Here is a 26327-nt window from a genome sequence, read left to right on the forward strand (position 1 = left end):
CGGGGGGCGTCTTTCGAAGCACCTAGCAATGTGGGAGTCCATAACAACAGATCGCTGGGTGCTTCGCATCATATCCAGAGGTTACCAAATTCCCTTTATTGTAACCCCCAAAATCAGAAGCCTCCCCGACGTACCAGAGGGAGGCAGCTGCTACAGAAATTCAGCAGCTTTTACAAAAAAGAGCCATCCAACCCGTCCCCCCAGATCAGTTCGGATCGGGGTTTTACTCCAGGTTCTTTCTGGTGCCAAAAAAGACGGAGGACTTGAGACCCATTCTCGATCTCTCTCTCCTGAACTTGGCAGTACCCAAAGAAAAGTTCTGAATGGTCACCTTACAATCTATTCTCCCCCTATTACGGGAGAATGATTGGATGTGCTCGATAGACCTATGCGTACTACCACATTCTAGTGGGCAGACGCTCCAGGAGGTTCCTCCGCTTCCGGCTGGGAGCCAGTCATTTCCAGATGTTCATCGTGCATACAGCTGCAGTCATAACAGATGGGTTCTCCTGCGGTCAGGCGGGTCCTCGGTCGGCCGAATGCCAAAGTCTAGGTCTGGCGTCGGTTGTCGTCGCTTCTTCCCTGACGTCAGTGCAACAGGGGTATAAAAGAACCAGCTGATGCCATTTTCTTCAGTCTTTCTTGCCGCGCGGTGCCCGAAGCAGAAGCAGTTCGCAAGTGCCGGTCGGCCAGCTCCTGAGATTACGAAAATTTGGAAACCGAAGTCTTCTTAAAAGCTAAGTACCCGCTAGGAACCTTTTCTTGCCTCAGACCGATGTCAGACAAAGTTAATAATTGTATTTCTTGTGGGAAGCAAATACCGCATAATGATTTCCATTCCCTCTGTATACCTTGTTTAGGCCCAGACCACGACGTCTCGGTCTGTCGCTTTTGTGCTACATTCAACAAACGCACTATTAAGCGTCGGGCGGAGTTCGCCCAGCATTATTTTGGGAAAGCATTTAACTATACTATGTCGTCGGATACTCAGACTCCGGTTTTGTCTAAAAACGCAAAGACAAGGACCGACACACGAGGTCCGTGGCCTCTACCGACACCACGCCAAAGCCGACTACACGTGGTCCGGTTCTCAGCGAGGCGACTGCGCAGCCCCTGACTACCGACGACCTGTCTTTGACGGTGTCTCCTGTGCCCGAGGTCGCAGGCTCCTCGGCCCACACCCCAACTACAGATACCGAAGCCACTCTTGGCGTTGAAACTCAGAATGTGGACAGATCCACCTCCACTCAAGGTGTCTTCAGACCTTCCTCTTCTTTCTCCATCAAGGCTTTCACAAAGTCTAAAGCAATCATGCACTCTAAGAGACCAGCTACACAGGGCCCATCTCCAGGCCCCATGCCTAAGAAAACAGATGCTTAAAATGGCTGAGGATTTAATTACTCTTATCAGAGGTTCTCAGCCCCCTCCTGACAAAAGGCCTAGAGTGGAGGAAGATTCCCCCTCCTCTGATCAGGGCTCCATTATTTCAGAGCACTCTGATGATCAGGAATATTCTTACTCCCCTTTTGAAGACTCTGATGCGGAGGAGTCCATCCCTTCTGTATCCCCCCCTGAGGATTACTCATTTGGGGAAACTTTGCATACCTTAAGGGAACACTTCCACTGGGAAGGCCAGGATTATTCAGATTCCAAGAAAAGGCTCAGGGAATTTCTCTTGCTTCCTCAGCACAGGCCTCTGGCTATACTTCCTGTCTTGGACATCCTAGATGATGATTACTCGGAGGCCTGCCTTAACCCGGACTCTCTACCTCCAGCTCCAGTTAAGACTGACAGGTACTACAGGGTCCCAGACTCACACCAATTTCTATACAAAAGCCATGCTGCTGACCCAGAAACCATCTCACAGGGCCCCAAGGGAGTTAACGCCTCCATTGCTAAAAATCCATTGCCTTCCGAGAGAGATTCCAGATCCTTAGAAATGTGGGGGGAAAAATGTATATACCTCGGCTACCTTATCCATGAGGGCCTTAAACTGTCAGTTTCATATGCTAAAATACCAACAGTTTTTGTTATCACAATTGAAAAGTAAAATGTCACAACCTGAACAACCAGACTTGAAGGAGTTGCAGGATTTGATGCATAGTGCAGAACAAGTGGGTAAGCATACCTTACAATGTGTTTTTGATGCTCTAGAGGCCTCATGTAGAGCTGCTGTTCCAGGATCAGTCATACGTAGGCATGCCTGGCTCAAGGAACAAGCCTTGCCTGATCATGTCAAAGCTAAATTACTAGACGCCCCTCTTCAAAAGGATGTACTATTTGGTGCAAATGCTGAGGAGGTATTAAGGAAAATGGAGGAAAAGGCTAAATCAGTGCAAACTGTGAAAGAATTTCTACAGGTTCAACCCCCACATTTTAGTAGAAATTGGCCTTCCAAAAACTGGTCCTTTCCTGCCACAGACAGACCCCAAAGAGGCAGATACAGGCGCCCGAGGGGCAGAGGACAATCCCAAGGATCGTATAGAGGCAGACAGTGGCAAGCTCCTACACAAAGAGGTGGTGAAGACAACTCACAATCTTTCAGAAAGCAAACCCAATGACTTTTCCCTTTGCATGCCAACCAGGTCACAAATGGCAGCCCCCTTAGGAGGAAAGCTGGCATTATTTTCAAAAAATTGGCATATTGTCACAAAGGACAAATGGATCCTGGACATTATAAACAGAGGCTACAAATTCCATTTTCACACCCTTCCAAAAATGAGAGGCATGCCAAACCTGCCACACAATCAAAGGGCAGAGGCACAAAGGCAAATTACAGATCTTATAAACATGAAAGCTATTCAAGAGGTACCTACGCACAAACAAGGTCAAGGTTTTTATTCCAGGCTATTTCTGGTGCCAAGGAAGGGAAAAGATTGGAGACCTATTTTGGATCTTTCCATCCTAAACGCATTTCTACTCGTACCAAAATTCAAGATGCTCACTCTACAGCAACTTCTTCCCATGCTGGGCAAGGAACCTTGGCTGGTAACATTGGACCTCAAGGAGGCATACCTGCATGTCCCAATCAGACAAAATTGCAGAAAGTACCTCAGATTTCTTGCAGGTTCAACCCATTATCAATTCTCTGCATTGCCCTTTGGCTTATCTACTGCACCCAGAGTATTCACGAAATGCCTGGCATCAGTAATTGCCTACTGCAGACTTCAAGGGATACAAATATATCCCTATTTGGACGACTGCCTGATCCAAGCGGACAGCAAGCACACTCTTCTGAAACATCTGGCTTATGTAATAATGTTATTGAATTCTCTGGGATACACAGTCAACAAAAATAAATCAAGGCTAATACCCTCTCGGAAGATAATTTTCCTGGGTGCCAATTTGGACACAAACACCCAGATGGCCTACCTCACGCCAGAGAAGCAGGGGCAACTAATTAAATACTTCATAACACTAGCAAATTGCACCAGGCTGACTGCAAGGAAAATCCTGCAGGCTCTGGGATTCATGGCATCTTGCATCTTACTAATCCCATGTGCAAAGCTGCATGTGAGGAAACTACAATGGTACCTGAAAAACATATGGTCTCAACACAGACACAGTTTGGAAACAATAATACCACTAATTCCATGTCTGCAAAAGGAATTTCTGTGGTGGGCTCAAGCATGTCAAACAAACACAGGTCTTCCATTCAGCAAGCCTCAAGCAAATCAAGTCATCACAACAGACCCCTCAGACTACGCCTGGGGGGCGCACATGACAGATCGGTGCATTCAGGGCAAGTGGTCCCAAAAAGAAAAGCACCTTCACATCAATCAAAAAGAAATGCTAGCAGTAATAAATGCTATTATAGCTTTCAATGACCTTCTACAACCAGGTCAACTATTGATAAGAACGGACAACACCACAGTTATGTGGTACATAAACATGCAGGGAGGAACACACTCTTACCCCCTTTGCAGACTGACCATGTCACTTTGGAACATGGCCATGGACTTACAAATGGAACTACAAGCACAGTACTTGCCAGGCAAGGAAAACACACTGGCAGACAACCTAAGCAGGAATATGACAGACCCACACGAATGGAAGTTGCATCCAAAAGTTTTTACAGAAATAATCCAAGAATGGGGAAGGCCAGACATAGATCTCTTTGCCTCCCACAAAAATCATCAATTGACAAAATTCTGCTCAAGGATCTTCCATCCAAATGCCTGGAGAGTGGACGCTCTCTCTTTTAGTTGGGCATCAATGACAGTTTATGCCTTCCCACCTCTTCCTCTGCTGCCCAAAGTTCTATTGAAGACCAGAGCAGACAGACCAAAGATGATTCTCATTGCTCCGGACTGGCCAAGGCAACACTGGTACCCACTCCTGAGGAGCCTGACTCATTCCCCACCATGGACCCTGCCTCTAATGCCTCTTCTGACTCAGCACAGCTTCAAAACTCTTCACAGTCAGCTAAAAACACTCAATCTAGCCGCATGGAAGATTCCTTAGCATCACAGCAGGCCCTACTCTCCAAGGAGGTGCAGGATGTCATTTTGGAGGCTAGAAGGCCATCAACTAGAAAAGCTTACTCCGCAAAATGGAAACGTTTTTGTGTCTGGAATGAGAAAAAGGGCCAGGACCCTGGAAAACTGAATTTACCTCAAATACTACAATACTTGGCTGAACTGCTAAGCAGTGGACTTTCTTTCTCCTCCATCAAAATCCATGCCTCAGCCATTTCTGCAGAATACAACACTGATCCGCCTTTATTCTCTCACCCTCTCTTAAGACAGTTCCTCAGAGGGGCTAAGAATTTAAGACCTCCAAGGAAACGACCAATACCTGCTTGGGATCTTAATTTCATTCTGGAAAAACTGACCTTGCCTCCTTTTGAGCCAGCTGCCTCATCAGATTTGCAATATTTGTCCTGGAAAACAGCTTTCCTTCTGGCTATCACCTCAGCTCGTAGAGTTTCAGAACTACAGGCTTTCATGGCTGTCCAGCCTTTTATCATCTTCCATCAGGACAGAGTTTCCTTACGAACCAACCCGTCCTTTACGCCTAAAGTGGTATCCAGGGTAGCTTTAAATCAGGCCATACATTTACCTACTTTTTATCCTAATCCTCAAAACAAAGGGGAGAGATTACTACATTCCTTGGACATCCACAGACAACTGCGTTATTATTTGGACAGAACAAAGCCTTTCAGAAAATCAGAACAGCTCTTTGTGGCCTATGCGGTAGGAGCTCAAGGAAAGCCAGTTTCCAAACAGACAATCTCAAAATGGATAGCCCACTGCATACGCTTTTGCTATTCCTTTCATGGCAAAACTGTACCTACAGGCATTAGAACTTATTCCACCAGGGCCACAGCCACCTCTGCAGCCTTCCTTAGAGGAGTTCCTACCAAGGATATTTTGGAAGCAGCCACTTGGAGTTCTGTGCATACCTTCTCCAAGCACTACAACCTACCATTATACTCCAAATCTAGAGCAGGCTTTGCCACTGCAGTCTTGCAGGGCATTTTGGCTCCTCCTAGTTCCACCTAGTGCCTACCACCCCTTTCTTAGCTTTGGGATTTTACCCATCTGTTATGACTGCAGCTGTATGCACGATGAACATAGTACAGTTTTGTACCTACCATAAATGTATATGTTCGAGTGCTAATACAGCTGCAGTCCAGGTTTCCCTCCCTCCTTCCCCTCTTGGGACAGGCCTATTGGCTAACACCTCCTCACACAATCTGATTGGGGTATTCTTTTATGGTGTATTTGCTTGCAACTACTGTATTTTGATTATATTGCACTGCATTATTACATAAATTTATGTATTGCGTTCCTTCTGGGGGCACCTGACATCTGGGGCAAGAAAAACTGAAGGAAATGGCGTCGGCTGGTTCTTTTATACCCCTGTCACACTGACGTCAGGGAAGAAGCGAAGACAACCGACGCCGGACCTAGACTTTGGAATTCGGCCGACCGAGGACCCGCCTGACGGCAGGAGAACCCATCTGTTATGACTGCAGCTGTATTAGCACTCGAACATCTACATTTATGGTAGGTACAAAACTATACTTTCAGGGCCCTTCCCTTCGGTCTCACCTCAGCCCCCAGTGTGCTCACCAAAGTCTTGGCGATCATAGCGGCCCACCTGAGGCTTCAGGGAATTCAGGTCTTTCCGTACGTGGATGACTGGCTCCTCATCGCCCCAACAAGGCATATGCTCTGTTCAGGCAGGGAGTACTTCCTTGACCTTGCTCCACGTCTAGGGTTAACTATCAACATGACCAAATCTTCTCTAGTCCCCTCACAGGTGATAGATTTTATAGGGGCCAGATTGGATTCCAGGATAATGCTTGCCTCCTTAACTCCTGATCGGCTTCAGAACCTAAGGTTGCATGTCAAGGCCATTCTCATTCTTTCTGCTTCACGTGCGGAATTGATCCTGAGGGCTCTAGGGTCCATGGCGGAAGCTATTCCTCTACTACCCCTAGCCCGCCTAAATATGAGGGTACTGCAATGGACCCTCAAAGTACAATGGTCCCTGTCTCGCAACTCCCTGTCTCATCCTATTCCCCTAAGCAGGGTTTGCAGAACATCGCTCATGTGGTGGCTCCGGTCCCCGAGTCTCCACATGGGACGACCATTTTCGATGCCTTCCCCCGTCGAAACAGTGACCACGGACGCCTCTCGCCTGGGGTGGGGGTGGGGGCACTATTCAGGCAGAACTGTCCAAGGCACGTGGAACGACACAGAGACCTCCTTGCATATCAATGTCCTAGAGATGAGGGCGGTGCTTTTGACGTTGCAGGCACTTCACAGCCTTCTACCGATTGGGACAATTGCAGTACAGACGGACAACATGTCAGTTGTCTGGTACATCAACAAACAGGGGGGAACCAGGTCTTATCCCCTTTGTCGCGAGGCCATGAGAGTGTGGGAATGGGCGATTTACACCAACCGCTGTCTTATTGCAACGCACATTCTGGGACGGTCCATCATCCTAGCAGACAGGCTCAGTCGTTCGATCCTGACTCTGTACGAATGGTCTCTCAATCCCCTAGTAGCGAAACAAATATTTGCCCTATGGGGGCAACCCTGTTGTGATCTTTTTGCCTCTCCTTCAAATACCAAATGCAACAGTTACTTCGCTCTAATTCCCCCTCAAGGGGAGTCCCCGAGAGACTCTCTAGTACATGCTTGGCCTCCCGGTCTCCTTTACGCTTATCCTCCATTGCCCATGATGCTGAAACTCCTACAGAAAGCCAGTTGGCAGGGGAGCAAAATGATCCTCATTGCCCCATTCTGGCCTTGTCAAACATGGTTCCCGTACCTGTGGTCTCACCTTATTCATACACCATGGATTCTGGATCCACTCCCGGATCTCATTACCCACCCTCTGGGTCTCCAGGCCCCCAACCTGGTCAACCTCAAGCTGACTGCTTGGTTGCTCCAGTTCCACTCCTGATTAGGACTCCCGGAATCTCCTCACCAGTCAAAGCCATCCTAGTAGCAGCACATAAACCTTCCACCAGAAGAGTCTACCGAAGCAAGTGGAAACGTTTCTCAATCTGGGCGGAACACCATCACTTGGATCCTTTCACGGTGCCTCTCATGTCGGTTTTGGAGTTCTTAACTACCCTTTTTCATCAGTCAAGGTACAACTGGCAGCGATTTCGCATTATCACGTAGGGCATGAATCAGGCCCTCTGATGACTGCTAAGCTTTGTAAAGCTTTTCTCAAGGGTATTTTCCTTTTCAGACCTCCAGTCAGGGAGGTAGTACCCCCATGGGATTTGTCTTTGGTTCTCCAAGCCTTGACTAGCCCCTTTTTCGAGCCGGCGGCCACGGTTGATCTTAAATATCTCTCTTGGAAAACGGCCTTCTTAGTGGCCATTACTTCAGCTAAAAGGGTTTCTGAACTTCAGGCTCTATGAGTTAAGCCGCCTTATTTATCCTTCCATCCAGATAGAGTTTACCTCAGGATCAATCCGTCCTTTTTGCCTAAGGTGTCTTCAGAAGCTAATATTAATCAATCCATTAATCTTCCCGTGTTCTTTCCCCATTACCAGAACAAAGGAGAATATAAACTGCATTCCTTGGATGTGCACAGACAATTATGTTTTTATACTCATCGAACTGCTGGTCATAGGCAATCTGACCAGTTGTTTGTCTCCTTTGCCAAAACAAGTTTAGGCAAGTCAATTTCTAAAGTTACACTATCACGGTGGATAGCTAATTGTATCCTCTTAGCATACCAGAGTTCGGGAAGGCCTGCACCTCAAGAGGTTCGAGCTCATTCCATTCTACTAGGGCCGTCGCTGCTTCAGCGGCTTTTAAATCTAGGGTTCCCTTAGATGATATTTGTTCCACATCCACTTGGGCCTCATCTCATACCTTTATCAGCCATTACAAACTGGATGTTGTCTCCAGAGGTAGGGCGTCCTTTGGCTCTGCAGTGCTCCGGAATGTTCTTCCATAAAGGCCACCCAGGATTCAGGTAGCTGGGGACTCTGTCCCAAAGGTTGCTGACAAATGAAGTTCCTACTTCAGATTTAGAAGTTATGTACACACCATAACGTTCCATCTGAGTAGGTATCTTCATTTGTCTGCAACCATCCCCCCTCCTTCCCCCTGACCTTTAGGATCTGTCTTGGATTAGCCCTTTCCGGGGCACCTTTACATTGCTTATATCGGGCAAACTTGATCTGAGGTCAGTTATGGTTGGCAGGGGATTATGGGTAAAGGGAGGAGCTAGGAGCTCGGATCTATGCTGTGGTAAAAGTTGCCGGCTCGGATCCGTATCCCAAAGGTTGCAGACAAATGAAGATACCTACTCAGATGGAACGTTATGGTGAGTACATAACTTCTAATTCTGCTTTGTTCAACCTGCTGTAGTCATTTCTTCTAGGAATTTTACTATCTGGATGTTGCATTTCCAGTGCTGTAAATTAATCTTTATGCAGACTATCATAATGCCATTGCTTAATTGCTCTCATTTTGATACATTGCTTTCTGCTAGGATGATAACAGAAATGGTCCTCAATCCAGCTCACTGAGCTGGTCACCAAATGTTTAAATAACCTCCTTGTAGTTTAATCACATACATTTTTAGTGCTGTATTTATGGTCATTTGCTAAATTCATCTTACAGAGATACAGATACAAGTACAAAGATGCAGTTGTAATAGTTGAGATACAGCTCCTGATAGAAATGTAGAGCTGAGGTTGTATCCTGTTTGTAGACATTCCTTTCTTAATTCATCCATATATTTAGTGCTTCTAATACCTTTTCAGGAATGGGCCCCATTTCTAAGTAAGGGAGCAGTTTAAATTCATGGAATTAGAATCACTTCAGTATTTGATGTTTGCCAAGAGTGCTTCTGTCAGCACCTGCAGTGTACCCAGAATTGCTTTCTTCTGTAGTTTGTATATATCCAGTCTCAGAGAAAAGACCGCATTCACATTGGAGGCAATCCTTAGGGATAGCATTAAAAACCCTTTACCATAAGCCATACGACATGGAAGTGGCTTGTCATTTGGGCTCTTCAGAGGTTGGTTATTAAAGCTCTTAGTCTTGTATGTTTGACATTAGATTAACTGGTCATTTATTTGACTGCAGTATGTCATACTTGTCTTTAAAAAGTCAGTTGTGTGGCATTTAATAAATTCCTTGTGTATCTTTAACAAGCACCATTCTTCAGAACACGTTTTAAGGAGTTTTTTAAAAGTGGGGGATCATATCTGTCATTTCCTTTTAGAGTCTTGTGTAGTACTTCATATGTATGATGAAAGTTTTATCTGACAATGAAATTATAGACTATTCCCGAGCTAAAATTGTTCACTTGGATGACCATTTCCAGTGTTCGTTACTTCTGACAGGCAAATATTTCTTCACCATTTAGTGTCCTTGTGCAGGTGTGTCTCTGGATTAATTCTCCTTTCATGGTTAGAGTGACCATGATATGTAACCATAAACAGTCAGTTGTTCCCTGTTCACTTCTTCCCTGAACAACTGAGTGGTTTACTTCTGAACACTGGATGGTGTGGAATTAATTCACTAATTTACACAGAACAGGACTAGTTAGGAAAGATGCTAAACTTTTATTTCCTTGAAAGAGTAAAAGAATGAACTGACTTTAAAATAATGCCTAAGTGGCTAGGCTCAATAACTGTGAACGAAAGATTTTTGACAGGGAAGCTACAGAACACACAGATGCACACATAAATTCCTTGTGTTTCTGCATAATTTTCTGGGATGTGTATATAGAAGGAATCTGCCCTTCATGATTGTGAGTGTGCACACTCACAAGGTATGCAAGATAGCGCTGAGTTCCTAGAGCTCCAACTTCTTTTTATTACATCCATTGTTTAAAGTTTTTTAAATGTGTTTTTTAAAATTTAACTGGCTAAATGGACTGATCCTATCTGAATAGGTTTCATTCACAGTGGCATAGGCCAGAAGTACATGCAGTCCCAGCATGAGTTGAGAAATGCAAACCTATACAAGATGCAGGACGGAATAGAGTTTCCACATATAGTCAGCGATACCCAAGTAAAATATTAAACACTGATGTATATGAACTGGGAGATTACAAACAAGCAAGCAGGTCATGGCATTAAACTTGGCTGAAATATAATAACTTTTCATATACTTAGTATTTCAGGTTGATAATAAGTAGAACATAAACTTATATTGTGAAATGAAGGCACTCTAGCAGATTGGCAGCTTTTTTGATCTTGGGTGTCTTAACTTGAATGCCTATTACCTAATGTAACAAATGTGACACTTATATTGGGAAGGTGTTGTGTAGTTACAGTGCTTACGTGGACCTCACCTCCTCTCCTCACCCCCAGCTAGATGTGCACATTTTCGCTTAGGCTGTGTTTGTCCCAGGTCTTGGGACTCTTACCTGTTGCAAGATAGTATGATAATACAAGTTATGAGAGGTGCTGACCAAAATTAATTGAATGAATATGCAAATATAAAGTAAATACAATTAAAAAAATCTTCGCGATGAGCTGTTGCAACAGGAAGTTCTTCCTTGCTGAAGAACCTTTTGATGATTTTCCTGTGTCAGTCTGATTACATTTTTTTTAAATCTGAGCCACTTTCCTTTCTGCAAACCTAGGAGATGTGAAAAAGCTAAATGTAGGATTTAAAGCACTGCCCGTTTTATGGCAGTTTATGGATGTCTACTGTAATACTAACAATTAATGAGGATTAAAAAACAAAGTTGGCAATGAGAGCCATAGAGTACTTTGTGGTTCAAGAGGTGTAGTGTCTGAGTCTGTAGTGGGTTAAGACTGAGAGAGGCAGGGATTCTTAGAATCTGATTACACACACTGGAAAACTTATTTGATTCAGTAAGGGCTGGAAAGTGGACTAAGGGTGGTAGGGCTACAGTAGTGAAAAACATGTACTTTCCTTGAGCCTTCAGACACTGGGAGTCTGGCATTCAGGTGTATAATGCAGATTTCATGGTAAAGGTGAGCAAGATGCATTGAACACAAGTATCTAATGAGCACCGTCTTTGGGAAGTTGGGTTTATGCATTAATGTTTACTGGACATAATTTGTTGGTGTTTGTATCAGAGTCAGAGCTCAGCTTAGCTGCCATTTGGGTGATTGATATAGTGATTCCTTACATAATTTCTTTTGGGTTAACAGTTGCAGGAATTGGCCTTGATTGTATGAATCCTTGTTTTGAGTTGCTAGCCTAGTGCTTATTTTAAATGTTGGAGAGAGAGACTTGAGAAGATGAGGATGATGTCAGCGTACCTGGAATGTTCCCCTAGTTTGTTGCTGTCTGAGCTTTAGAAAATTCATGTGCAGTTATTTTTGTAGATTGGCTGTGTGACGGAAGTTTCAGGCTTTTTCAGATAGTTTCCTTTAGTTTTTTAATTGTTTGCTGTGTTAATGTGTTGTAATGGACTTTACCAAGAAATCTGGCACTGCTCCTCACAGAAGAGTGAGTGGAATATTAGACTACATGGTATAAGTTCACAATGGAAGAGGATTGGGAAATAACCCTCTGATCAGAAGCAGGCAGTTGTGGTTAGTAAAGTATAGTAAGGTTCGTTGAAATAAATGGATGAAACTCTGGTGTTTACCCCCTGATGACCAGGGATCAATTAATGATGATGGTGGCAGCACATGGTCTGGGGCCAGCATTCAGTCTATAAAGCAGTGTGAAACTTACAGCTGGGATTCATCATGTGTATGGAAGCCTGCATGTATTACCGGGCCAATATTGCAGATCATATCTGATTAGCTCATGTGTCAAGCCATCAGGAAGAGGACGGTTAAGAAATGGAATCCCTGAGTCTTACAGGGATGGCTACCTGTCTGCCAACTGGCATGTACACCCACCGTTAGCTGCTGTGTGGCATTTGAATAAGTGGGCGAGTCACTTGACAGAGAGAAACTGATGCAAGTAAAAGATGTATTCTTAGTCACAGGATTGTTTGTTACAATCAGTCCTGTTTTGATAAGTTTGTGTTCAGTGCCACAGTGGTTTTGGAGAGCAAGATGGAATTGTATGCCGATGATACAAAGATTGATGTAGTCACAAATGGAGGGCAGTACACTGTCTCGCTCACGTGGCCTTAAGCTGATCAGGAAAAGGATTTGGAGGTAATTACTCATAAGCTGAAGTGTTTGATGGCAGTTTATTGCAGAAGATTACGGCTATGTGCTGCTAAAGAGCATCAGTCTGTAGGATTTGATTCCCTCAACCTCACTTTGCCTTTTTTGTGACTTTTGTAAGTAATATAAGCCACCAATGCTCCCAGGTCACACCTAAAAAGAGGCTTGTTATTTGTGGATTTGCCAAGTTAGCAAATGAATACTTAACAGGTCAGTGATATAAGCCAAAAAGATAAATAAGATGCATGGTGCAATAAGTGGGTTCCTGTTACATGACTGAATGCTAGAAATAGTGAATGCTCATTTGTCGAACCCAAATGCATGAAACCACAGACTATCGAAGGAACGGATCAGCAAATTTTTCCCAGGGAAAAAATTTGCTGGGTCGTTCTCTGGACTTTGCTATTTTCTTCACTGTGGTGCAATCTCAGTTGGTATATTTAAGGTGTGGGGAGCGAAGCCCCCCCCCACTTTGTTGCCTGTACATTTTTTGGATCTGATCCGTTCCTTCGACATTTTATGGTTCCGTGCATTTGGGTTTGATGATAGTTTGCTATTTCTAGTGTTCGATCATATAATATGAACCCCAATAAGTGGATTCTAGGGATACTGAGGTTGTCCTCCCTTTGTTGTGAGCACTGTTCAGAACACATCATTATACAGTTCTGGAAACCAAAAATATGAGGGGAAATAGACTGTAGACAGTATCCAGTGCAGCATCACCAAAAATGCGGAAGGATAATAAGGAAATTCGGGCCATAACCCTCAAGTGTACAGATTCTCACAGAATGTCCTGATTTTTGCCTCATACTTTTGGTCTATTTTTCATAAAATTGTGTTTTTCTGGTAAATTTGTAAAAAATCATTAAAGATTGAAGTCAGAAAATAGAGTAAGTTATTGTGTGGGCTCAGATTTGCTTGGGACAGAACAAGAACAAGACTGGGTGTGAGTATGGGAGGGACAGCTACATGGGAGCTAGCTTGGCCAGGCTTATTAGACCATGTACTGTCTTTCTTCACCTTCTACTGAGCATGTCATTGTTACAGTAATAACCAAGTCTGTGAGCAGTTGGATGTTGAGGGAGCATGCCATTAACATAATGGTCCAGGATGGCATGAATTAATCAAAACTTTGCTGCATTTTTGTGAGAGATTGGGTAATTTTTAAGTTCTGAAGGTCATAATTATGAGTCTTAGAATAAATGCCAAAAAGGAAATGAGACCAACCAAGGCAGTAGTGAAGCAGCAGACCTTAATGTAAGGCAAGCGCTTTCATGGAGTTACCACTTCAGACCATACAAACAAAGGTTAAAACATTTAAAACACTCATCACAATTAAAACCAGTTAAGACCATACCAATTGAAATTCATTACACTCGCATCTGCTTAAGGACAGGTTTTAAAGGAACACTCGCATCTGCTTAAGGACAGGTTTTAAAGGAACAGTACTGTTCACTCCTGGTTCCCTCTCTACCTGCAAGACTGTAATCCATTCAAGTTCAGTCTTTTCCACTTTATTATTCATGTCACCACCCCTAATGTCAGGTACAACAAGTTGCAAAACTCTGAAGCAAAGTCTAGAATGTCCTTTGCTAAGAAAATGAGAAGCAAGTGCATTGGTCTTAAGATGCTTACTAATATCACCAATGTGCTCCAGAATCTGTTCCTTCAAATGCCTAGTGGTCTTAGGCATACAATTGGAGCAACGGCAATAAGACCTACCTTTAGCTACGAGTTTCCAGGGTGTTTCTTTATTTCCTCTTAGATTAGTAAGGCAGAATATGTGAAAATGAGGGCTTGCATTTGCTAAAGTCCTAGGTAGTTGTAAATAGAGTATTCCTTTTCATATGTGGTTTGGCACTCTTTGAATTAGTATATATTAAGTAGGAGTGTGGAGAAGCAGCTCCCCATATTAGGAGGTACAGGGTGGCTTGCCACCCCTACAAAAAATCACTTTAAAAAAAGAGAAACCTGATTGTTTTCATTCACACTTCATTGTTTTTTTTTTGTTTGTTTTTTTTTTCTGTTTTTTTTTTTGTAGTTCTGGAACTTGCAATTGCAAGTCAAGGAATTATAATAGTGAGCCAATGGAAAGTTGGTTATGAAAGATTTGATTACATCATAAGTAGAAAACTCGAGAGAGAATCTTAAATGGTAGAACCAAAAAGAATCTTGAATTGATGAATGATTCATAAGAGTGAATCACTAAACATCATATACTTTTCTTCCACTAAAACAGTCCTATTATCAGTAAAGCACAGCTAGAAAACCAAGATAAGGTATCTTATTTGTAGTGATACTGTTAGGGAAAGGGATTTTAGTAATGTAATGTGTAGGGTTAGGGATAGCACACAAGTACCATCTTACTTGTGTGTGAAACCTAAGTGTAATCCCAACTCCAACCCCAACATTGTTAAATTCCCTTTTTGTAACAGTACCACTACATAAGACAAAAGGGCACAGAATACAGGCAACACAAAGCATGCACAATACTGTCTATCTCCGTACCTAACCCATACTCTAACCCTAACTTGTAAACACTTGTGTATCCATAGCAGATACTATTGCACAGTCTTGGCACTTCTTCACAGCCATCACTTTTTCATTTAAACCTTAATTTTCCTGCACACCCCTGCTAACATACATAAAACTAAATTCAGTAAAAAACGTAGTAGACCACACAGACTCCAAATGACAAAAACAGCAGCATTCCATGGAATACTGTTTAGACCTTTTGGATTTTTATGCGACTGCACCTTTCGTGTGTTTTATTAAATAAATTCTTGGATAAACTGTGAGTCGGCCTTTGTACCTGAACCCTCTGCTGCTGTTTTTGTTATAAAACTAAGTTCAGCCATACATGATTCACACAAATGAGCATTTACGGATTTGTGCATTCTCTTTATTTTTACACCCACAAAATTTTTTTCTGCCAGGTGTGTATTCTTCATTTTGAGTTGCAACCAAAGACGTATCATAAGCAGGGTAATATAGCTTCCTGATGGGCTGTGTGAATGTTAACTCTTTGACAGCTCAACGTTAGTGGTACAGTGTTTTTTTATAATCGAGCTGTTGAGTTGACATCATTGCTAACACCTGAGAGTTTACACAGGAGTGGGTAAGGATCTAGGCTGATAGGTACCACAGGCAAAACATTAGGGGGAGTGTTTTCTGTAGACAGTGAGATGATACATGTATCGGACCTTGCTCAGATCACATGCATGCAAAGTGACTTCAAAGCTGTGTTTGCAAGGAAACTAGTCATAGGAAGGCTAAGCATAGTGTAGGTTTTGAGATAATATCATTAAAGGGCAAGTACTTGAGAAGACTAATTTTTCTCATCTAAGAGAGTATTTTCCTCCAAACCATCTGAGTCTTACAATGACGTAGGTAAAAAATGCCTTTTCTGTCTGTGATATTTCATGCAATTCAGCTTTCTCATATAGCATTTTAGCTTTGCTTGAAGTCATGCGTTACTTTCAGAATTTGTTTCAGTGGCTCATTCTTTTTATTGCTTATTACGTTTCTGACTTTGGGCCCAAGAAACTGCTCATTCCAGAGAACTGCCTTCTTTCTGCCCCTCCAGACTTGCGTAAGTATTTGGTAGCTCAGAAAAAAAGCCCTACATTTGAGCATTTGATTGCTCATCGCACAGCATCGCACACTGCCTCACAATTGTGCACCATAGCTGGACAGATTAATTTAACAGTTTTCCCCTTAGTTACAACTATACAGCTATAGCACATTAGTGTAGCCCTCATCCTTATTACTTTCATATGCAAAGAAATACTGCCAGTGAGCTGAAACCTATTAAATTACCAACCAAAACCAAAAAAAAAAAAAAAACTTCCTTCATCCATCCTGACGAGCCCCCCTAGTGACAACAGTCTTCAACCTAGCATTATGGACAGTTGGACCTCCTTTGTTTCTTCTGCCAACCTTGTTGACTTGCATCTCTTGAGGCAGTGTAGCAATTGCCTCATGTACACAGACTGCCCTCTATTAATAACTCACTCTAATATAGAGTGTGAGAAATGTATCTGCATCAAGAATCTTGAATCCATGCTCTCTCGCACTCAAAGCAGTAACATGGAAGAGTTTGTCAACCCACCACTACTCATACACATAGTATGCCTCCAACACAAAAATCAGCCTATGCAGGGGTTCTCTCAAAAAGCATGCCAAGACACCAGAGACTTCCAAAACACAAGACTGCTACAACTAACATAGTTCCCACAGCACCCATGGCACATAGCAACACCAGTGTCTCACCTACCAAGCCCGTAAGGTATAACACTCAAAAAAACAAATCTTCTAGTCATTGTTGACTCAGTAGTGAGACACATGGATGTCCCACTCACCAGGTTGGACAAGGAGAAAGTCAGTCAGCTGCTTGTCCGATGCCAGGATTTGTCAGATCACGCATGCACTCTGGTCTCTCAGCAACAAGTACCATTATGACTCTGTCATAGTTCATGTTGGAGTGAATGACCTGAGATGTACCTCACTGGACTATATGAAGAGAGAGATGGTTGAGCTCTGAGTATGTGTCCCAGGCAGGTATGCCCCTAGCTTTGAACAGCATACTACCATCACCTAGAATGATGTCACAGTATAAATAAAAAATGATTGATTTCAATGCATAAGTCTTCCCTTCGGCACAAACAATGTTCCTTCACACTATCAAATCAACAACTATACCCTAAGTACCCATGAAGTTGTAAGGGACTTGAGTTCACAAGTTGACTGCGACCTTAACACAACCACGTCTCTACTGTATTAAAGAAGGCTTTCTATGTAGCACACTTGATTAGTAAAGGCATCGCCTTGAGAGCAAAAGGTTATAACGGTTCTGTACTCTGCACTAATCCAGCTCGTAATGGAGTATCATTGAATTTGGGATGTACTGTACAAAGCACCTGCAGCAATTTTTTTTAACAAAGAAGATCAAAGGACTCCAGCATGTGCTGTACACAGACAGACTAAAGTCCCTGTCACTTTACTCTGTGTTATATTGACTTCTTCGCGGAGACTTTTGCCTGGCTTACAGAGCAATCTGAGACCCAAACCTAATGAACTTGCTGCATATCAATAAATCAAATGGGACAAGGGCCACCCATTCCAGGGACCTAAGTATGGCATGCGACTTAAATAGGACATGCTGGAGGGACAGATTTTCTCTCCCAGTGACTGCCACGTCTTTGGAATAGGCTGCCTATTCATGTGAAACAGAGCACCTCTATGACAGTGTTCAAAAGGAACCTGAATGAGTGGAATGGGCACTGTAAATTCTTACTGGAAATAGTACCCACAACCTTCCTGGACACGGGCAGCCATTACTAAATGTAATCTTTATATTAACAAACATTTCTATGGCATTACTTTGAGATGAAATAGCTAGGCTTGAAATGGCCTCTGGGTCTATAGCCTAGTAATTTCCTATGAGTCTATGATCCTAAAATATAGAAACTGCTCTCTGACAGGTTTTTAAGTATTGTTGGTCACAATTGAGTGTGCAGTCCAGCCCTGAAAGATAAGAACTTTGATGCCCCTTGCTGGTGAGAAGCTATGAATATGGTCAATTGGTGGTGGTAAATATGTACAATTCTTTACATACTGAAGAATCAGTGAAGAGACATCAAACATTATCATGTTCAAATTTATGTAATAACATCAGATGTAGTTTTGCATTTGACTACCAGTAATTCTTTAGGCAAAAAAAGAGCATTGACCTAGAAAGAATTTTTAATCTTTTTCTGCTAAGGATAAGAATCCCCTCATTTTTCAAAGTTGCCCAAAGTCATGTACAATACCAAAAGCATAGCAACTGTTTGTATAGATGTTTACAGTTTTACTCTTTGCTACTGTACAAGCTGTTTGTAGAGCCACTTACTGAGCGACCTGGGCGTAATATATACTCTCCAGTCTTTGTTGGAGCAAAACCTTGTTACTGGTGCAGACTGATACCTGCGACCAAGCTTTCATTTCGATTTCTTTCAAAGGACTAGATCTAGTTCAGTGTTGGGTGTAGGAGTGTCCTTTAAGTCATTTCTAGGAGAAAGCAGATAATTAGTCACACAGGCACACACACACAATCATGCACTTTACCATCCTCAGCAGTAGGATAACAAAGATGCAGGATTTAGAACAGGAAGTGTATCAGAGAAATGGATGGATTAGATTGAAGAGTAAGTTCATATTTAGACGTGCAGTCGGAAGATTGAGTCTGAGAGATGATACAGGTGAGAGACGGCTACTGTAAGATTATGCCTTAACACAAATGATTGTGCAAGATCAACTAGAGTGGTGGCAGCAGCCACCACCCTTAAACATGGTGGAAATTCCTATGTAATAGAATCAAGTGCTGTACTATAATAAGCAAATGGTCAGTAGTTGTCCCCATGTTTGTGTGCAAGGACTCCCTGAGCAAACCCGTTTTTTGATAGCAAAATAAAGTAACTCTTGCCATAATCTGGTAACCCTAAAGCTGTGCAGTAGCTAAGGCCTGCTTTAGATTTTGAAATGAATTTTCCTCCTCACTATTCCTGTTTTAAAAGATTTGTCAAGGGTTTAGCAATTTTTGCATAGTTAGAAATCCGTTGTCTGCTATATCCCGTCATACCTAAGACGGATTTAAGCTGATGCTGAGGAGCTGGTCATAGGGCTTTAGCTATTGCATCAATACGCGATGGTACCATCTGCCTACAACCCTGAGATACCACTATGGAGATGACTGTACAATCATCTGTGCTGTCAACTCTTCATCAGACCTACTACAACTCACCCAAAGTGCCCTGACTTCCTCCGAAGTATGGATTAGCAATAATCACCTTGCCCAGAACCCCAAGAAAACTTAACTTATGAGGGACTCTGCCTAACCTGGACTGGGATTTTATTCCAGAGTGAAGGGAGCCTCTGGGTTATGAATCTGTCTCTCCAGCATGTCCTATTTATTTCAGTGCTGAGGTTCAAGTCCCTCGAGCACGTAGCTCGATGGGATTTGGATTTTCTGAGGTGCAGCATGTCCATTAATTCCGGGTTGGACATGGCTTTATACGTCAGGCACAGATGTACTAATACAGACCCACCTGAAAATGTCACAGCTTTCAAATCCTTTCTAGGACTTTGAGAAAGTAATGCAGGAGACTAAGTATATCCCTGTGATAAGTGTCCAGGTATACTGCTGTCCCTCATAAGTAAAAGCAAACAGAAACTTGGTATAGAAAAGAATGCAGAACCCAGATCTAGCACAGAAAAATATTTGGCTGTGGGTGGTATGCAACTCAGTATTGGATTTGGAACCACAGGAAAAGTTGATAATATTGCATTATTTACAGCCCTTGAGTCTTGTACAAACCAACAAATATCCTTTTTTTTACAGGAAGAATAGGAGTGTTACAAGGGCTTTTAGCTGACACTGTTATTCCTTGTTGTATTAAAGATTTAATTACAACTTTAATTTCCTGCTTTGCCTCTGGTTTCAGTGGATACTGTAGAACTTGCGGGAGAGGTTGAGATGGATGCAATTTTATTTTTACAAATTCTGCATATTTTAATGCACCTACTTTGTTAGTATGATTAGCCTATAATTTAGCAGGTATCTGCTTCAGCAATTCTTCAGCCGTGTGTGTACCTTCAGCATGTTGTTTTTCAGCTTGTGCTAAAAGACTGCTAACACAACCCCCTCTGATTTTGTTAGGACATTGAAATACACCCCTTCTTGTGTACATTAAATAGTGCAGCCCTATTTGCATAGCAGGTCACTTTCTAGGAAGTTTACAAGTGCAGTAGTACTCACAAAGAATCTTTCTTCTATAGGTCCTAAAGAAATGGGTGTAGGTTTTGAAACAGGATATGTAAGAGTAGCATTTTGTTACCCTGATTGCTTTTTCTTTATATTTTGATACTGGTATTTGACTGTATGTAGTAACTTTTAATATAAACCTAGTGACTTCAGTGTCCACCAGGAAAGGAATTTCTTTTGAATTTATTTTTACCTTAACAATAGGGTCCCTTTTGATTATTGGCAGCAAAGGATCAAGATTTGTTTTTGTTTCATTACTCAGACATAGTCTGTATGGTGATTCTAACCCCTTCCAGTTTGAGGAGGTGGCGGAGGAAATGCAGTATTGCTGTAATTTGGCTGCCATTAAGTCCCAGTATTTTGGACACTCTGCATTCGCTTGTGTGGGCATTCTCCTCTCCAGTGTCCTGCATCACCACAATTGAAGCAAAGATCCATCAGATGAGGCAGGAGGGCACTCATACCGCTCAACCTCTCAGAGCAACAAATCTGGGCAAAGCCATAAATAATTGGGGGACAAGGCCCAAAAAATAGGGGCATTTTTTTAAATATTGCTTTTACAAACATAGAAAGTAGATAGAGCAACATATTTTGCATTAGTATGAATTTTCTTAATGGTATGAAGTCTGAAACTCAATTGTCTGTCATAATTTTCTGACTTAAATCTTCAATAATTTGCCGATTTGCTTGAAAACCACAATTGTATGAAAAATGGACCAAAAATATGAGGCAAAAATCTGGACATTCTTCAAAAATCTGTACAGTTGAGAGGTATGAGGGCACTGCCAGCTCATTGTTGCCAACCAGCTGTGCCTTGTTTTCCTCAACCATCACTTTTACTAAATTCCCTAACAACTTCCTTGTCTCTGCCCTGTCCCCCCTTGGGGCTTCTAACTGCCTTATTTGCAAAGTTAACAGCTTATCCTACGTATCTTTTCTCAATTTTTTCTGATACTGAGTACATTGATTTGCAGCACTTAGTAAGGACTCCAAGTCCTTTCCCTGCCAGTCTATGAGCACTTGTTTTATTTGATTTTGTGCAGGGGCTTGCAGACCCTGCACAAAAGCAGATGCACAAGCTGGCTTAACTTGTTCTTCTGGATCAGGTATTCCTGAATGTTGAGCAAACACTGCTTTGAGACAACTCAGATAATCTGCAGGGGCTTCCTCTTTATTTTGCTTACATGCTTGTGTCTTAGACCAATTTGTCTTAGCTTGACACACTTCAATAATTTTATTTAATAGGCCCCTTTTGTCTGCAAGTGCATTTCCTGTGAAAATTTGTCTTTTTGGCTTTTCCCGGTTAGGGGTCGCCACAGTGGAACTCCGGTCTGCTAATAATTGGCAGTCAATTTTTATGGTGCTGAGTTGCCAGCCCGACGCCCAACCTTCAGTGAAGGCACACCCATGTCTTTCGGAGGCCACTCTACCGTGGGGAGGACATGCAGACACCACACAGAAGGCACTCCAGCCGAGAATCGAACAGGAGAACCTCTTGCTGTGAGGCAACAGTGCTACCTCTGTACCACCGCGGCTTTTTTGCATTTCCTGTGAAAGTAAAGGATATTATTTCAGCCATTTCAAGCAACTGTTTTTTTTATTTCATCAGAAATGACTACCCTGACGCAGATGGTTCAGATCTGTCAAAGTAGGGTTGTAACATTCTATTAGTTTTTAATTCCTCATTAAATTTTAATGGATCTCCTCTAAAATTTGGAAAACGTTTGGACATGGTATGCAAGTCAGCAGGGGTCCAAGGGCGATGAACAAGCTCTCTATTATTGGCCCCAATATTTCTCTGAATGGTTCCAAAAGATTCTCTCCAGAGGAAACACCATATTTGTTCTTCGCGTTTCACTGTTGCAGTCATTACATTTGGGTTATCTGCTTGCAGTAGCCCTCAGTCGACCTGATTAACAAAGTCCTGGGTCCTGCGTCAAATGCTGTCCCATCTTCCATGATGTCAGGTCGTCAGGGGTATAAAACATGCAGCCGACGCCATTATATCAGTCTTTCTTGCCCTGCGATGCCCAAATCAGAAGCAGTTCGCAAGTGGCGGTCGGCCGACTCCTGAAATTTTCGTTTTCGAGTTTCAGAACCGAAGTCTTCAACTAAAACTAAGTACCCCGTTGGGGAAACTTTTTCTTGCTCCTTACCGATGTCAGTAAAAGTTAATAATTGCATTACTTGTAGAAAGCAAATACCTCACAAAGACTTTCATTCGTACTGTGTTCCTTACCTGGGCCCTGACCACAACGTACTTTGCTGTCAGTTTTGTGCTTTATTTAATCAGTATACTATCCATCTTCGGTATATTTTTGTCTCTAAATATTTCGGTCCTCTGTTTAATTATCCAGAAATGTTGTCGGTTAGCCATCCGACTGCCGGGATTCCGAAAAAATGCAAAGATAGACAGAGACAGGCTGCCTAGATCCAAAGCTGCAGACGACGCTTCTCCTAAGCCAGTCGCCAGTTCGCCAGTACTCTGAGGCACTTTTGCAGCCCCTGATAACAGCCACTTCTGATTCATGGGCCTCTACTGAGACCCATTTGGAGTCCGGTATGCCGCGAGATGCTTCAACTGTGGAACCTCTGCGGATGTCTCTACCTTGGATGGGTCCGGAGCCGCTGTGCAGGCACCGGCTTCTGAGGGTGTATTCAGGCCTACGGACTTTTATATTAAACCGACACCTCCTTCTTCATTTAGGCCTAAATCTCGAACCATGCCTAAGAAACCGATGCCCAGGCCGCATGCTCAGGCCTCTATGCCTAAAAAATAAATAAGAATGGCTGAAGGTCTTATAACTTTAATCAGGGGAAGCCAACCTCCCCCTTCTAAGAGACCTAGGACTGAAGTTGTTTATGAATCTTCTGACCAGGATCTTGTTTTTTCTGATTCCTCTGATGATCTGGATTTGCCTTTATCTACTTATGAGGATTCTGATGCAGAAGACTCTATTCCATCTGCTTCCCCTCCGGAGGATTTTTCTTTTGGTGAAACATTACATACTCTAAGGGAGCATTCCACTGGGAAAGCCAGGATTTTTCTGATTCAAAAAAGAGGCTTAGGGATTTCTTACTCCTGCCTCAGCATAGGCCTTTAGCTATACTTCCTGTACTAGACATTGTTGATGCCATTTTGGAATCTAGTTTGGCCCCTGATTCTTTGCCTCCTGCTCCCAAAAAACCTGACTGATATTACAGGGTTCCTGATTTACACAAATTTCTTCTTAAAAATCCTGTTGCGGATCCAGAGGCTATTTCACAGGGACCCAACGGCATTAAGGGTTCTACTGCTAAAAATCCTACCCCTTCTGATAGAGACTCCAGGGCACTGGATAGATGGGGTAAGAAGGGTTAACACTTCTGCAATCTTGGCTATTAGGGCTTTAAACTGCCAGTTTCATATGTTAAAGTATCAACAACATGTTACTGGGTTGCTTAAACAGAAAATGATGTTGATTCCTGACTGTGCTGAAAATAAAGAATTACAGGATTTAATGCATTCTGCTAACAGGTTGGTAAACATACTTTGCAATGTGGATTTGATTCATTAGAAGCCTCTTGCAGGGCTGCTGTTACTGGGTCTGTGTTCAGAAGGCATGCTTGGCTTAAGGAGCAATCTTTGCCTGATCATGTTAAAGCTAAACTGTTGGTTGCTCCCTTAAATCAGGACCGCCTGTTTGACAACAAAGCTGAGGAAGTTCTTAAAAAGATGGAAGATAAAGATAAATCTATGCAAACTGTTTAAGATTTCTTGCAAGTTCAGCCTCCTAGATTTAGTAGGCATTGGCCTTCTAATAAAGCCACTGGGGATGCACAAGCCAGTGCATTTCTTTGTGCTGGTCCCAAGCCCGGATAAATGGGGAGAGTTGCGTCAGGAAGAGCATCCGGCATAAATTTTGCCAAATCATACATGCAGACAACAGTACAGAAATACATACCGGATCGGTCGAGGCCCGGGTTAACAATGTCCGCCACCAGTACTGTTGGCCAACAGGGTGCTGGCGGAAATTGGGCTACTGTTGGCCAAAGGAGGAGAAGAGGGGGAAAGCATGCCCTAAGGCGGGTAAAGGCTAGGACTGTAATAGTGAGGGTCAGAACTTTGAATGTTGGCAGTATGACTGTTATAGGGAGAGAGCTAGCTGATATGATGGACCGAAGGAAGGTTGGTATATTGTGTGTGCAAGAGACCAGATGGAAGGGGAGCAAGGCTAGGTGTATTGGAGGCGGTTTCAAATTGTTTTATCATGGTGTGGATGGGAGGAGAAATGGCGTAGGCATTATCCTGAAGGAACAATATGCTAAGAGTGTTTTGGAGGTGAAAAGATTGTCGGATAGAGTGATGTTTATGAAGCTGGAAATCGATGGTGTAATGATGAATGTTATAAAAACATGGTAGAGCCAGCAAACAGTGGACAGTAATCCGTTTATTGATGGAGGATGGAGAAAACAAACCGGTTTCGGCCTTTAGGCCTTCATCAGTGTCTGCTTTTGTTACAAAATGTCACAATCTTATATATAGCAAGTGGTCTGGCGCCACCCAGAGTCTATGAGCAAAATTACATCACATATATTTCACATATATTCATTTAGACCAGGGGAAAAGAGTGCACCCAGTTTTATAATCCACTTGATTTCCATTTTGTTTAATATTCCATGCCAACCTGATTTGCCACGTGTATTCCATTGAATAAAATCAATCACAGTAAATCCAGACTTGGCCCAGGGATGTTTTATTGTATGTTTATGTAGTGCATTGGTTGGTTTAGCAGTCCTAATGTCGTTAAGGTGTTCTGAAATTCTAAATTTTACACACCGGGAGGTTTGTCCTACATAAAAGGCTGAACAGCTGCATGATGCCAAATAAATCACCCAATCTGATTGACAATTTGCGAAAAATTTAATCGGAAAAACTTCACCAGTATTTCTGCTTGTGAATTCCTTGGTTTTGAACATATTATTACAGTGTGTACAATGTCCACATGGGAAGCATCCCACTAGAGGGCCACCTTCTAAGGTTATTTGTTTAGATGAATTCTCATTCCTGTTGATGTGTTTGTAATGATTAAAAAAGGATCCCATGTTCTGACCCAGTCTGTAAGAAAAGTGACATCTGTCATCCAGTATGGCTCTAAGCTTGTTATCTGCTAACAATATGTTCCAATGTCTCTGTACACAGTTGATGAGAGCATCAGTATCCCTCCCATATGTGGTGACCAATCTAATTTGAGAATTAGATTTCTGTTTGTTCTCCCTATATTGTAGCAGATTCTCCCTATTTGTATTGGTAGCAAATCGTCTATCCTGAGCAATGTCACCTTTTTGGTACCCACAGTTCTGAAACCTTATAGATAAATCTGACTCATAGGTGGAAAATGTCCTTTCCTCTGAGCAAATCCTCCTAAGGCGGAGAAATTGTGACTTTGGAATGTTTCTGCAAATATGAGGTGGATGAAAGCTGGAGGCATGGAGCAAGGAGAGTTGTATTGTGGGTATTTCCGATAAATTTCTGTTAGTGTATGATCTGCATTTTTGTGACCAAGATATCCAAAAAGGTAATCTGATTTTTGTCATAAGTTATCGTGAATTCAATACCCCATTTGTTTTCATTCAAATAGGTAACAAAGTCCTTGAGATAGACAATGTCAGATCTCCATACCATCCAGCAATCATCCAAATACCTCCCCTCCATATATCAGTCTCATCCATGTAAATGTTGTGTGCCTTATCATAGATAATTTGGTCTTCAACATAGGCCATAAAAAGATCTGCATATATAGGGGCAAAAGAAGCCCCCATGGCAGTGCCTTTGGTCTGTAGATAACATTCATTCCCATAAAATATCACATTCTTAGTCAATACATGCTCCAACAAGCAAAGTAACAATGTATTGAAGCCTTGGGGATATAGTTCTGACTT

This window comes from Protopterus annectens, chromosome 2.part0, assembly GCF_019279795.1.
Source record: "Protopterus annectens isolate FY-2018-M chromosome 2.part0, PAN1.0, whole genome shotgun sequence".
Classification (NCBI taxonomy): Eukaryota; Metazoa; Chordata; order Ceratodontiformes; family Protopteridae; genus Protopterus; species Protopterus annectens.